Source organism: Ischnura elegans, chromosome 12 (genome assembly GCF_921293095.1).
Source record: "Ischnura elegans chromosome 12, ioIscEleg1.1, whole genome shotgun sequence".
NCBI classification, from domain to species: Eukaryota; Metazoa; Arthropoda; class Insecta; order Odonata; family Coenagrionidae; genus Ischnura; species Ischnura elegans.
Window position 1 is genome coordinate 67,146,431 of NC_060257.1, and position 14,914 is coordinate 67,161,344.

A 14,914-nucleotide genomic window follows, 5' to 3' on the forward strand; every position below is an offset into this window, starting at 1 on the left:
CGCAGATGTTTACTGAATTTACTGAAGCGAAGCTCATAGCCTTTATTAGTTTGCGCTGGGAAACAACTTTTTGGAATATCACTCACGAATACGTTTAATTTTTCAAATAAATATTAAAATCACTGCCAAATATGAGATTAAAAGACGTGAAATGATGAATATGTATGTTTTCATTTATTATTTTTTTTCATTACGGTATTTATTGAATATGATTATTGAAAATATTATTAATTGTCCTGAAAATGGTTAAGTCCAAATCGTTTATGACACAATGACGTCAAATTCGGTTTCATTTGAGCACAAGCTAGTAATTTCTTCACGTACTTACAGGTATTCATGAATGGTCAGTTTTACATCTTAGCATCCTTAAAAAAAGAAATTTTCGAGCGAAATTTCATTTTACAACCATTAAAACCAATGCAGCACATTGCTATTGGGGATTATACTTCATTCAACAATAGGATTCATTTACGAGACTGCACTAGCGGTCATTTGCAAGATGAAGGCGTCTCGCGCAACTATACCCGATAAATTGAACTCTCCTCTCTTTGTTACACGAAAGATTACAGGACTTGCGGCGACCCTTACGGAGTAGCTTTCGCCCAAATAAAGAAGAAAAGCAGAGAAGACGTTGAGACGGGTAACGATTTCCCCCGCGCGCGCGCGAAAAAACACAAACAAAACACACGCGCGCGTTCGGAAGATAGCGCCAAATAGGGTTACCTAAGTAACGAACAAACGGCAGAGCCGGTTGCGGAGGGAGTGACACAACGTTCGAACGAATGATTATGCAGGCAGGCAGGCCGCGGAGATGTGCTGTAGGGAGAGAATGAAAAAATGCGAAGGTGGGAAATGATTTCGAACGATTCCTTTGGAACGATTCGTGGCGGGAAAGCGGGGGAGGGTATCATCATAGTGTAGTGGTGGTGCCCCGCGTTGGATGTATCGCGGTCCCATGGTTGAGGGAGGCTCGTTTGGTGAGATGGGGGGAGAATATGGGACGCTGGCGAAGGTCGACTGTTTGGGAGCAAGCTCCAATTAACGTCAAACAGTGTTTGCGCGAGGCGTTGAGCTGGTATTGGCATAGACCCGACCGTGCACCTGACTCGCAATTTCATTCAAGCACGCTCACGGTAGTAAGCAATGGCGGTTAATTAGGCTTTAAAGGTCGATTGGTGTTTAAGAATGAGATTGAAGCTTTTGTTCTTCCCTCGGAACCAATGCATTTGCTTAGTGGATTATGCAAAATTATCGAATCAGATCCAGTACGACTCACAATTTGTCCAATCTAAATAAAGCTCTCTAAATTCCTGCTGATGAGAAACGAATGGATGAGAAGTCGTCTAGTTTCATAACGAAACCAATAACCTGTTAAACAACCTCTAGGTTTTTGTAGTTAAAAACTGCTGCTTTTTTACCGGGAAGACGTTGTAAATTTATTTCCAAGTCACTTCGTACGAACTTATGACAAATTATCAGCTGTTGGAAAATTATAAAGAAGTTTGTCATAATTATTTTCTTCTTTTTGAAGAAACTTTACGGCACTACAAGGGTCCAATATAAATCGCGAATATTTTCCCTCTAAATTGCTTGCAGATTATGGCATTATAATGACGCTAATACAGATTTCGAGATAAAATAAATAAATAGGCATTTTTACTTGTACATTTTACGGTTAATGAATGTTACTCTTTTAACCCCATACTCAAGGAAGTACTGAAACTAGTTGGTGTTCATTAAAAAGTTGAATTTAGTTACAAATTTATATTTATTTATGCTCTATAATATTACGTGGGCATCTCATGAGCCACCGATTGTATTTACTTTCACCAAAGAGCTGGTTAATAACACCTGATCATTCGAGAATATATGAGACACGAAGGATAAAAAGACGTCGCTTTATTATTTGATACGAGCTTTTTTTTACCGGCAGCCCTGAATGGGATCACCGGACTGTATTTAATGCAGCCAGCGCATTCCCTTATAAATCATTAGGGGAGCATGGTAGCAAATGAATGGGAGCGGAATGCTGGTAGATTTCTATCATGTCGCTTCGTCTTACACGGTGGGTATAACCGCTCCACGGCGACCTACAAGCCTTGTTTGACCATGAGGAGGGTCACCAGACTCCGGGGTGCACGGTTGCACCCTCATTGCATTCCCACATAGTACGTAAATGGCGAAGGAATTCGCGGACAAGTATAGCGGACGAAAAACTGACGGGATTAGCATTGGACGATGAAATAGTGAAAAGTGGCTTAATATTTATGGCGAAAATCGATAATAAAACAGCAATAAGAGCACAAGCAGATTCCGTTAGCGTCAAAAAAGTAAAAGGTTCCAGGTAATCCATGGTCTCATGGGCGTACCCAGCGAGGCAGGGGGGGGGGCAGCTGTTTCTCCCCCCCCTCTTGAGGTAAAAATCGCAAAAGTCTTTAAGCAAAATCAGTACTGAATTGGCACGAAAGTATTCGATAAATTTTCTTTAAACCCACGAAAAATGATACGTATTAGTATAAGATATGTTACTAAAATAAAACTGTTTTTTCAAGAAAATAATCCCATAAACTAATAAAGCGCTGTTATAATTTTCTTAAAATGTTAGTTGCACCTTTTCCATACTAAAATGCCACAACTTGGCTTGCTCCCCCTTGACCATGGCTTGCCCCCCCTAGTTATGATCCTAGGTACGCCCTTGTATGGTCTCTGTAAATTAATAGTCTCATGTCACATTTATCTACCGATAAGTAGAATTTAGGACTCGTTGATTTCGTAGCGGAGCAAGTTGCGAATAAATCTATCATTTTTGTGTCATTAGAAACACGATTTGACTTATTTCTGTCCCTTAACGTACGCAACAAAAACTTGATAGAAACACTTATTTTCATTTATTTAATCGGTAATCTTCCTTGATAACTCTTGGGATCCTTTTTGCTCATATTTTAAGTGCATAATTCTTCGCCGATCTGTGCGTTTTGTCATTTATATGATGCTTCAAAGGTGGGATTTTTTACTTAGTGAAAATTGATAGTTAATTTGGGCACTTCAAATTACGAATTAAAAACAACAAAATAAAAATTCGTAACTTTGTCAAGACATAAATCAACAGATTTTATGCAACTATCTATCCAGGGTATCAAATTTCAAGTGGCTTAAAATGCGTGGCGTTATCTATGATAGGCTAGTGACGTCAATGACCGCTAGAAAAAATACGGAGGGAAGGAATTGAGATTACACTAAGGGGGTATGTACCCATCTGCTGAAGCCACTCACCTCCTTACTTAACAGCGCCTCGCGGTGATTGCGGGAGCAGCAGGAAGTAGCCCCATTTGACTTGCGTAGGATTGGCAGTCATTGCGCGCTCACAGTAATCGTTCATTCAACACCTACTTGACTATGATAGGCAAGGTGACTGATATCTCCAGTTCCTATGATAGAGAGTCAGTTGTCAGTTGAAATTCAAAGCCCCCAACATTGATAATGAAGCCACCTTATAAAGACCGGGTTTTGGAGTGGATGGAACACGTCTTGAAAAATTGAAACAATTTTGACTGCGAGATTTATTTCGACTCTTTCGTCGATAAGAGGTAGCTACAGCCTACATAAACTATCCATTGGAATATAATACTATTACCGCAGTGATATTCACTTTGGCGACCGCTTATAATAATCAGAAACTTCGTCTAAAAAAGACTTGAAAGCTTTCGTGACGTGGTGCGGGCGGCGGGTGTTGAAGATCAACTAGTCGGATAGAATGAGAATGTATTTTTAATTTTTAAATGTCTCCGTTGCTTAAAAATGGTTGTCTTGGTTCATATAATTGCTGCCTGCCTAAATGCATATAAATACTATATATTTAAACTTCTATAATTTATATCAATCCAAAGATGGTAATCGCATTCATTATGAAAGTTTATGTACTTTTTCTCAAGTGTCATCAATATCAGGACTGCATAAGAAATTTTGATATTATTCCTTTTCTATGTAAGATTTTACACTTTCCCGGCAACAGAGACACCGGATATTCGATCAGCAGCTCTTGGAAAGAACTCTTAGGGCCGGTTTTATAATGTCTGGTTAAACTGCAGTTTAAGCTAAGCGTCGGTTAAGTCCCAGAATTCTGTTTTATAATCGATGGTTAAGCCAAATCTGAGCGTTAAAGTGGTAGTCAAGCTAAACCATGGATTTCCCTCGGGTAAAAAGTTAACGTGAAGTTTAAATTGTTGAAAATGGCGGATGTTTTGAAATGCTGAAGAACCCTACGATAATATACGGAAGAAATAATCGACCAAGCGCAGCATCCTCCGTTTTTATCCGTATCTACGATATCAGCAATCAATTTCCAATATTTTTAGCACCACAATAGCAATGTAATAAGTGAAATATTTCCATAAGACCGGTGATATATCCGGAACGGACCACTATTCTACGGTATTCGCTACGAAATCCTTACAAACATCTCAAGTTTGATAATAATCACCATCCAATAAATAATATTGTCTATTCTATGGACTGCAGTCGGAGATCGTGTGCTAAACCCCTGAAAATGTTGAAGTTATGCAATATTTGTGCCGGCGTAGGAGTTTGTTATGATTTGTGCCAGCCAAGTGAGTTGATGAAAAATACTAGAATTACATATCGGAGGGAAGGAAGGAGGTGTAACAGGAGTGTAGGTATAGAAATCTGTTATTACCTGGTTTTGCTGACTTCATCAACGATTTCAAAATGTGTCGGTGTTTACAAAGACAGTTTGAATTAGAAGAACAGCCAAGTTTCGTATTTGGCAATCGAAAGAGAGAAAAAGATCGTATCTACCGATTGCATTCTGATTTACTAGCATGTGATGTCACTATAGAATTCATAATTACTTCTGAGGATATATGTTATGAGGTGAAAGTATTTTCGTATTTCCTTTTCCAAAGGATGTTTGTCAAAGTACTACTATAAAAATTGTAGGTAAGTCCATTAACAATATTTGGTGTACGGCTTGGTATTTCTTGGAGATAAATATATAGGAATAAGTGAGGCAAGTGAAATATTGCGTGAAAAAGAAAGTATTTAGCACGTTTCGTACGTAATGTATACAAGATACTGTTTGAGTTTTCTTTGGAAGCTGAGAAAGGCAAATTGATACAACCAATACAGATCGTGTGGGTAAAAAAGTAAGAATGACTGATTTGCTCATAAGATGGTATGATATATCAATGAATTTGTGAGGCAAATGAGCCTTTGGAGTGTGAAAGTTTACTAATTATTGTACGTTTTGTGACTAAAGTAATGACCTCTTATCCTTTTGATAGAAAAAGATTTGGAAAGGCACCTTAAGCAAGAAAAGTCTTCTCTTCTCTGAGCGTTCTAATGTGTAGCCTTCAACGGAAAAAATTGCGACTTTATTGCCTAAGTGCTGTTCGTAGCCAAACACAGGTTATGTACTATTAAAACCTCCTAGCAAATTATCTACCATCGAAAGTAGCTGCAGAGCTATAGAATCAGTGGTGCATCTGCCATCAAAAGTAGCTTCAGAGCCATAGAATCAGTGGTGCCCATCTAGATATCTCATGTTAAAATATAAGAGTGCCAATTTGGTTACCAATACTTATCTTATTTCAGGCTTGAATGTTTTAATATGGTGAAAATAAACAATTCGATACTTATCCTGAAAAAGTTTAATTTTATTCCATACATTTGAGCCTTAATTCAAGAGAATTTGGACCCTTGTACCTGAAGACTCATGGAAAATATGGAATATATGATATCAAAGCCAGATCAATCAAATAAATATTATTTTAAGGTTCTTAAGCATTGTCTGCTAAGGGAATATATTTATTGAGGTTCTCAAGCATTGTCTGCTAAGGGAATGTTTGAAACAATCAGAGTCAGTTGTATTTCTTACAATATTGAGCCAGCTGGGCTACTCTTGCTTGCTATTGGGGAAAGCTGTTGTCTGTGTACATATGTATTTGCTCATGAGGATGAATTTAAAGGAAATGACTGCATTCACCACCATTCCATTCATTATTTTCTATGCTTATCAGTGAACACTGAAATTTTTTCATCGATAAGCCTTTTCAAAGTACCTTGTATGATATTGAGCAAGATATGGTGGAAGTTCTTCATATTAGTAAAATAAAACATTGCAGTATTTCCACTGATTTTTATTATAATAAAATCAGTGGAAGTATTGCAATGTCTAATTTTACTAATGACTCTATCAAAGTCTTAAGTGGGATCCTTGGTATGGTTTCTTCCTAAAATATTAACCCTTACTACTACTTGTCGACGTTTAATAAGTCTTCAAAGGATAAGTGAAGACATATTCCTATAACAGCCAATTTACATCACATATCTAGTACACTCGTTAGTTTCTTGGGATTTCAATCCCATACGTAGCTTTTATTAATTTTTTCATGCTCCATCCATTGAACTGTCACTAATGAGTACATACGTTCAAAAAATCGATTAGGTATAACATCATCAACACTTATAATCATGCATGACTTGATATCTCATTCCATTCCTTACTGTTATAAGTGATTTACTCATTAAGGTTAACATATTTCTTAGTAACATACATGGTTATTCCATTTATTCCAGAACCATTGTCTCCCTGCCCTTGCTTGTTACTCAAAATCCTTACCTTAATCCCTGTTGTCAGCATTTCAAGCTTGATGAACACTTCACATTCATCTCCTGCATTAATTCCCTTGCCACATTTATCTCGTCTAGCACTTCCTACTTCCTTTTCCTCTGTCAATCTTATCTATACATTCCTGTATCTATACATTCTTATCCTCCTTCTGGGTCAAAAATACCAGTTCCATAGCAAACCTTACTCCATATATCTTAACCAGACTTCTATTTGCACTTTGGTCCTGTGATTTTCCCTTTAATTCTCCTCTTTTTATTTATTCCAAGGATTATCTCTGTCTCATCTGTCTCGCTGCGATCTGCATCACTAAAGATATATTTTAACATGCATAGCTGCAACGTATGTAATGAGAAACAGTCTATGTTCATGTCACATAGGCAAATTATCTTAATAGATTTATGGAAGTGGAGTGGATGTAAGGGAAATTGCTTATATGATCACTTCATAAATAGAACATGGTACGGTAAAATTCTGTGAGGAAGTCATACTATTGCATTTATGATAGTGGAAGCACATACATTAATTATGAGTGAGTGATGTCAGTGTGGTGCATTCAGAGATGACTTGGTACAGCATTCAAAAGGATTACCCCAGAAGTAGGTAGTAAAAAAAATTACTTACTGTGACTACATGTAACAACATAATTCTATTGAAAACTCATATCCCAAAAGACAGTTGCAATGAAGGAGTCATCATGATGGAGTCCTTATGCTTTGCATTTGATACAAATAAATTCTTTAAATGCTGTATAAATAACTGTATCTTTGTACCGTGACCGATCCATGGAGGGGGGGGGGGCTAAGGAGGGTATCCAATTTACTCCCCTTGGGTATCCACTTTACACTAGATAGAATGGTGGTTTATTTCCGACTCCCACTACAGCTGGAATTTTAACCTCACCTAGCCCACCCCCTTGTCCCTATCCTGGATCCACCACTGTCTTTGTATAATTTAGTAATCTGCTAAATATTTAAAACATGTTCAATGAAAGCTTCATATTTTGTGGGCTGAGAATAAAAGAAACTATCTGTCACATATATAGTATAGTATTCATAAACACCACTGAGAGTTGAAAATTAATGCTTTCATTCTGATTAGATATGTTTTTTGACAGATTTTTTATAAATTGAACCCAGAAACTTTAATATCTTTGCACCCCATCTCTTTCCCTTGAATCTTAAATACAACACAAGCCTTTGCTGTTGATTAGATATGAAGTTCGTAACGTTAGCACTTAAAACTTATTCTTACACAAGGTTTGCAAAAATAGTATTTACATAAAGAATTGATCCCCCATCCCAAGCTATGAGCCAAAAAGAGTTGCAATATTTTGTTACAGATGCATATTGTCATAACAACATGCAGCCTACTTGTAAAGTATGAAAGGTTTGCTGCAAACTGTACATTTATTTAATAATTGGATAGCAGGAGCCCTTGAAGTAACTGTGGTAGGGTTATGCATAAGTTATTCAAACTTTATTCATTCTTCTCTAATTATAATTTTTGACTGTGAAGCTATGTTCATAATCAGTGATTTCTGAACATCCATTCAATTTAAAATGGCAATGAATACATTCTCAATGGCATTACCATAAAGACTCACAGTCATCCCTATTACAATATCAACTACACTATTGACAGCCAGTATCAAAATATGTTTCACTTTATACTTCAATGGTAAGGGCTACTTGGTGTCATGCAATAGATTTTGGTATCTCTAATGAAGAAATTTAAACTTAGTTCTGTCCCTTATTGAAAATTTATTTGCCAGAGATTATGGATTTCATGAAACATATTGCTTCTTAACAGTATATGTATATATATAATCATAAAAAAGATGAGATAATTTAAAGTTATGAAATATCTGCTGCTAGCTGACTATTATATGGCTCAATTCTTTTCGTGTCTGTAACACGAGTGGCACATGGCTGAATATACCTCCTCATTGTGAAAATTTTAATAAAACTGAAAATGCTCTATAAAAACACAAAAATCATCAAAGGAATTACCATGAATTGATCATAACAATGACATCATTGTGACAGAAGCCTCGTTATCGTTTTAATGAACACTGATGAATTTTTATATTAGACGGTGGTTGGTTATAAATTCTGTTATTTAAATTATGGCCATGGTGAGTACTTTGAAAACGGGAAAGGCTTTCATTATTCACAACTTGCAGGCTGTTCCTAATTCCGTAGGGAACGCAGAGATGATAATAAATTAGCGTAGGGGCCATACTAACGCTAAGAAGATATATCTTACTGCAAAAGTATGATTAAAATTTATCGTCATTATGATTAAATTGTAGCCTCAAAATGTTCCTAAAATCGCTCTGGTGGCGTACTCAATAGAAAACCATTTCAATTGGTTTCACAATACAAATGAGAATCTTCGTTCTCGAATAATAAGCACAAACAAGGTTAATCTACCACTATTTCTTGCAAAGGGACTCCACCTTGATTCAATCCATTAACAAATAGTAATTCATTATCTCTGTGTAATTTATGGTTTACACAATTAACACTTTTACTTGCCAAATATTCACAGATCGAGGCGAGTATTTTTATTTTAACGACACACTGATGATTGACCATAAGATCGTCAACGATTAAAACCGAAAATATTGGCGTCATCTTCGTTTTCAAAGCTAACCATCACTTCAAAACAAACGTAAACAATTCTTTCACCACTCTCCAACTCGATTTTTTTCAATTTTGACTTTCGTCTGTTTCACTTTTCGCGATCAATTGTTGGTATGAGAATTACAGTAGCTGCGCTTTCCTCTCGTTAAAGTTCCCATCAGCCAACCGGCGGTAGGATTTGCTTTATAAAACACAACCTCTCGTTAAACTCCACGTTACCGTAATCTCCACGTCAACTTAACGTGAGGTTTAACCAGACATTATAAAACCGGCCCTTAAAAGGATTATGCTTGCCAGAGCTAAGTCTACGCTGGTCCATGGTCCTCCGTGACAACAATAGGGACTCGACCAATCCGGCCCCTCCTAATGCTTAGCTTCAACGGTCACTTCAAATTTTCTGCCAGTAGCCGTGAGAATGATTAGCGAGTCGGTGCCCGAAACGTCGGTGCTATTACATAATCTTACCCGCGCGGTATCCCGAGAAGAGTTAATACATGTGTCTTTTCTCTCAGAGAAATTTTGTTTTTCACAACAATCAATTCATTTCTTTGATGCATATTCAAATGCAGCAAAAAATGGCCCAATCCATTAAAATGAGAAACGGAAAAACTAGCAAAATGCTTGTGAGTTACAATTAAAAATCGAGTTTCCTCAAGCAACACTCAAGTTGATTTTTAAAAATTCAGTTTCTTTAAGTTTTTCTTCAAAACAGCGCATGTGAATGTTTTCCACGTTGAGTTATCTATAAATTTTGTCATAACTTGTGAAGCCATATTGAAAATAATGTTTTTTCCTAATTTCAGATTACCAACCTTTGGACCTAGCAGACATCCTCAGTTGGTGAGTACTGCCCATTTACATAGTTGTAACGCATAAAGTCTGTAAAAAACATCAAAGAGTGCAGTCAGTAAAAGGATTGACAGCTATAAATCTTTTCCACTCGTTGCAACAGGTCCCACAAGAAAAATATCTTGGAAACCCTCAGTGTATTATAATCCAATTAATATATGGAGAAGAAATTATTTGACCCTTTGGAACCTCTTACGCACTAAAAATAACTGCCTGATGTAAACAGAGGAGGTAGAATACCTCTGATCTGAATCCATTGACGAAATTTCAGATCTCCACTTCTTTCATTAGCTAATATAACGACCAATAAACCCGTTTTCACCTTGTATTATCAAGTGTACCGTTTTATATGAAAAACTGAAGCTTTAGAGTTATCGTTCAGGTTTCATTTCATGAGACTGATAAAATAAATAAATTCACGAAGGTCACAAAGGTTTTGCCTCGTAATATAAATTCAACTTTTCATTAACAATATGTTCCACAATAAATAGGCTCAAGTACATTTGACAGAATTTAGTTGTAGCAAGTTCATTTTTTTTATTCTTGTAAGTCAAGAGCAATATACTGTCCTTAATTATCTTTGATTCAGATTATAGCATATATTCGATAACCACGCTGCTCACGGATACCAGCCGAAACGATAACGAAGAATACAAATGAACGTTTCTGATGTCAACCGCTTCAAACAACCGGATCAAAAATCCATACGAGTTTTGTACAATACAGCAAATAACATCAACTGAAACCAAGGTGGAGAAGTGAGGGGAATATTTCGTACGAGTTTTGGATAAAAGTCATGACGAGATGTGAAAATTTAGTAAGCCGTCTCCTTGAAACCGTTGGCATTCCGCCAGAAGAATTTCTCCTCTAGAATATAAGTTGTCCTAAGAGGCTCAATGTAGAATTTTGGAGGACTTCCGTCTTTTGCAGGAAACATGGTGGTTTTTCGACAACGGAAGTAGATTTGAAACAGTTACCTAATAGTTCCACCGAGTGGCTGAATTCTTGATTTTTTTACTTCCGTCACACAAAAGCTAAGAAGACCTTGTACCTAATTCATTTGAATCTCTTATGGCAAAAAATAAATGGGAATAATCAACTTATTTATCATTGAGGAACCTGGAGGAATCTCAAGTACCTATGTGGAAATTATTCGCTGAAATTCACTATTCTTCCCTGCGAATCCACTATTTATTTCACCTCGGATAGATTCACCTATTTATGAAGTATTCATTCTATTTTCGTGATAATTTCGCCGTGAAGAAGGGCGCAATGTTTTTCTTAAGGCATAATACTTCCTAATAAGTCCTACATCATTTTACGGTGTTTTAACACTGTGTCTTGGCGAAAGAGCTTTTTTATACTATTGGTACTTTAAAACTGAAAGGCTATTGCTCACATCCAAAAAGCTTCCAGCCATACGTAAAATTACACCGACGTGTATCGTTAGAATGTTTTAGGAAGAGAAAACCCTACCAATCCACATCAAGACACATTTTCTGTATCAGTAAGTGCATCGTCATTATCAGTAGCCTCTTTTACACAAGAGGCCGTTAATATACATACCTTTGTCCCTCTTTCTACTTTTCTACAGTTTAAAACTAGTAATTTACTCTTAAAATCGTTCAATGTACTTTCTTTTCCTCGAGATTTTATACTTATGAAAAGGAAATAACTAAAACTTAAAATATAGTAGGTATCTCCTATCAGCTAGAGTATTTATTTGTACAGGAATAACTTGCACCTCTTACTCAAATCAACTTCAAGCGGTTATCTTTTTTTTCAATCACAAGAGATTTTATCCGTAACTCTAAACTCGCAGGATGCATGGTTCCACCATGAAACTAGGTTGATGATTGAATTTGGGTCACTATGACGACACGAACAAAAAATATAATTACTTAACTTCACCGAAAAAAAAACAGCCAGAGATAAAGGTTTTTTTCGAGGGACGCGAGAATACGTTTCGGCAAGATTACTTCCTTTCTGGGAACAGGATGTGGTTCCTCTTCAAACGCCACTATCCTTACTATCCCGAGAAGGGAGATAAGAACGCATAAACAAATGATTCATTATCTGAAGGATGATTCGACCGTTGGATGTGAATAGCATGGCATTCATAATTTATTCATAATATATTCCCTGATAATACTTTTATGTTGTGAACTAGTAAAACCTAATATGCATTGCCCTCTCTGTGATCGCATATGTAAGGTTTATAGATGCAAAAAAAAACCTGTGAATACAAGTAAAATAAATCTAATCTAAAGGGGGTTAGTTAACCTTATAAAATTCCAGCACTCACAGAAATGCGAGTCATGTATTTCGTATTATTACAATTTAAACTCACTCAACAATAAATTCACATAAATACAGCCACTATTTATTAATAGCAACACTGGTTGACAAGGAAATATGCAGTAGATGATTTCAGACGAAAATGTGACATTTTGCAGCTAAAAACATGATTTGAGATGAATACTGAGGATAAAAGAGAATACATTGGAGAATTACATAAATTTGATTCGATAAAATAAACCAGTCCTCCATCTTGAGTGAAAGCAGTTTTTAAAAACCGAATATGAATTCGCTAGCGCTGCTCGAAAACCAATGTTTAGCCATATGGAGAGGTAATTGAAAAGTGTATGGTGAATTAAGCTAAAAATTTCTGAAATTTAACCAACAACAGCAATGAGTCGATGAGATTATAATTGAAAATCGCAGTTGAAAGGTAATAAGTTCAAGGGATGATTAGTTTTCCCGCGTCGATTAGAGTCGACATTGAAGGTTTCATTGTCAACCGCCGTTACGGCCGTTGTATCCTGCCTTTGAAATGAAAAGCGCCGTGCGCCGCGACAGCATTCCTTCACGGTCTACTCAAACACTCGTCTCAAACTTACCGCCAACCGACTTACATCCCTTCCCTTAACCAGTCACGCAGCATGCGATCGCATGAGCAGGGACGCTAACTCCCAAGCGAGGACGTGGAACACGCAGAGATATTTCTTTATATCTATATTTGCCTTTGCAAAAGCCATAAATGACTCATGATCACGAGTTCAACGACGTTCCCGATGGGTAAGGAATTGAAATTTTCCGTCAATGCACTTGGTAAAACACGTAATAGGTAGGCACAATTTGAGAAAAGCCAAGTAGCAAAAATAATACCCAAAATTGGCGGGAAAGAAGAATTTTTCCTGTGTGTCAGAACAGGGTTTCATTTTTCTCACATATTCTCATTTTTTAAAAATAAAACATGTAAATGTGTACCTTTAACCATGGTTTTTGCCTTCATAGACTGTAAAGGTGGCAAAATATCTACCATAATACCGTACTTAGCATTTTCTCCACTCACAATCAGTATTTATCAACGTATACACATCATCAATAGTGTGCTGCCTACTTCCAAATTTGAGTGCGGCAAAATGTAAGTGTTCGTTTCCCTGCATTATTGACAATACTTAACATTGGGCTAGGCCAAAGATGTCAGGCCTGTCTATTTAATTTGCGCATTGGCACAACAAAGTTCCCTGCGACGTCAGGGAAACCACTATGGCATAAGCGTTAACGCACATAAATATGCTAATATTTTAAGAACACCATACTAGTTCCGTCAGAATTATTACCAATGCATAAAATATTTTTAGTTCTACTAATATTTAGGGCGGAAATAAGTATCTGGGTTTGTATCTTTACATTATGAAAGCTACTTAATACAACGATTAGCTATCTACATCTACATGCTACTCCGCAATCTGCCTAAAAGGCGTGTGGCAGGGGGGGGGTGTTAGGATACAAACCATTTGCGCATAAAAGGAAATGCTCTAGCGAAATTACGACTGTCATTTATTAAAATCCTTTATGGTTCGTGGAAAAAGGAATTCGCCCATCTATCCGTTCGGCAAAATATCTCTCTTAATTTATCGCTTCTATCGGACGTAGAAATATAGTGGGGCTCTAAAGTTATGTTCTCCGTATCGCTATTAAAGATGTCCATTCTCAATTGTTCAAACGATCTTAGCCTAGCGCGCAGCCGCCGAGTCTCCAGCGGCTTCCAGCCTAATTCGGTTCTTACATCTGGGTTATGCTGTCTGTACGCCCGTAGCAGTTTTTGACGAACCGCGCAGCCTTCCTTTGTATTTTAGCTATCTTTAGCTATGGATGTTAGGCCAATATATTCATTATGTATATTCAAGAAACAGTCTAATGTCCCCTGCAAAACCAGGGACAACCTTTATTGGATACGTGACTGCATGAGAATAAAACTAACATTAGATTTGGTTTCGTTTATTTGTTTTTTGGAAGAAACTTTCTGTTGTTATAAGTCAACGACTTAAGATCCGCGCATTTTATTTCGCGTACTCACAAAAGTTTCATGCCCTTAGCAAAATAAGAAACATGCGACACTATTGCATGCAAGCCAACATTTGAATGAAAAATTAATATTTTAAGAAGCCACGCACGACCTTTTCGGTGCAAAGAGTCAACGCGCTCGTTAAGGCGCCGGCAAACATCTCACAATCAGCCAGTCCTCTCACGAGCTACACCTCCTCGTCTGCCTTATTCGTAAGTTGTGTCGTGAACGGCGAAGGAGCCATGCAGTCACGCCGACAGACAGCATTGCGGAAGGGAGGGAAGAAACTGCATTCACCCCCTATTGGAAAAAAATCCTCCCCTGTTTTTCTTCCTTTCATCCAGCTCGATATTCCCGCTCCAAAGGAGGCTGGAGCCGTAATCATCGGCTGTTAAAAGCATAATTCATTTAGAGGTA

The 14,914-nt window shown here is 37.1% G+C and overlaps 1 protein-coding gene across 2 annotated transcripts in view; it reads left to right on the plus strand.

Moving 5' to 3' along the window:
- LOC124169093 (aquaporin AQPAe.a-like) overlaps window positions 1–14,914 on the plus strand; it is a 100,938-nt gene that overhangs the window by 40,128 nt on the left and 45,896 nt on the right. For both annotated transcript variants that reach the window (XM_046547575.1, XM_046547574.1), the window contains exon 2: window positions 10,098–10,134. The gene's annotated coding sequence lies outside the window, so the exon portion shown is untranslated. The remainder of the gene's footprint in view (window positions 1–10,097; window positions 10,135–14,914) is intronic.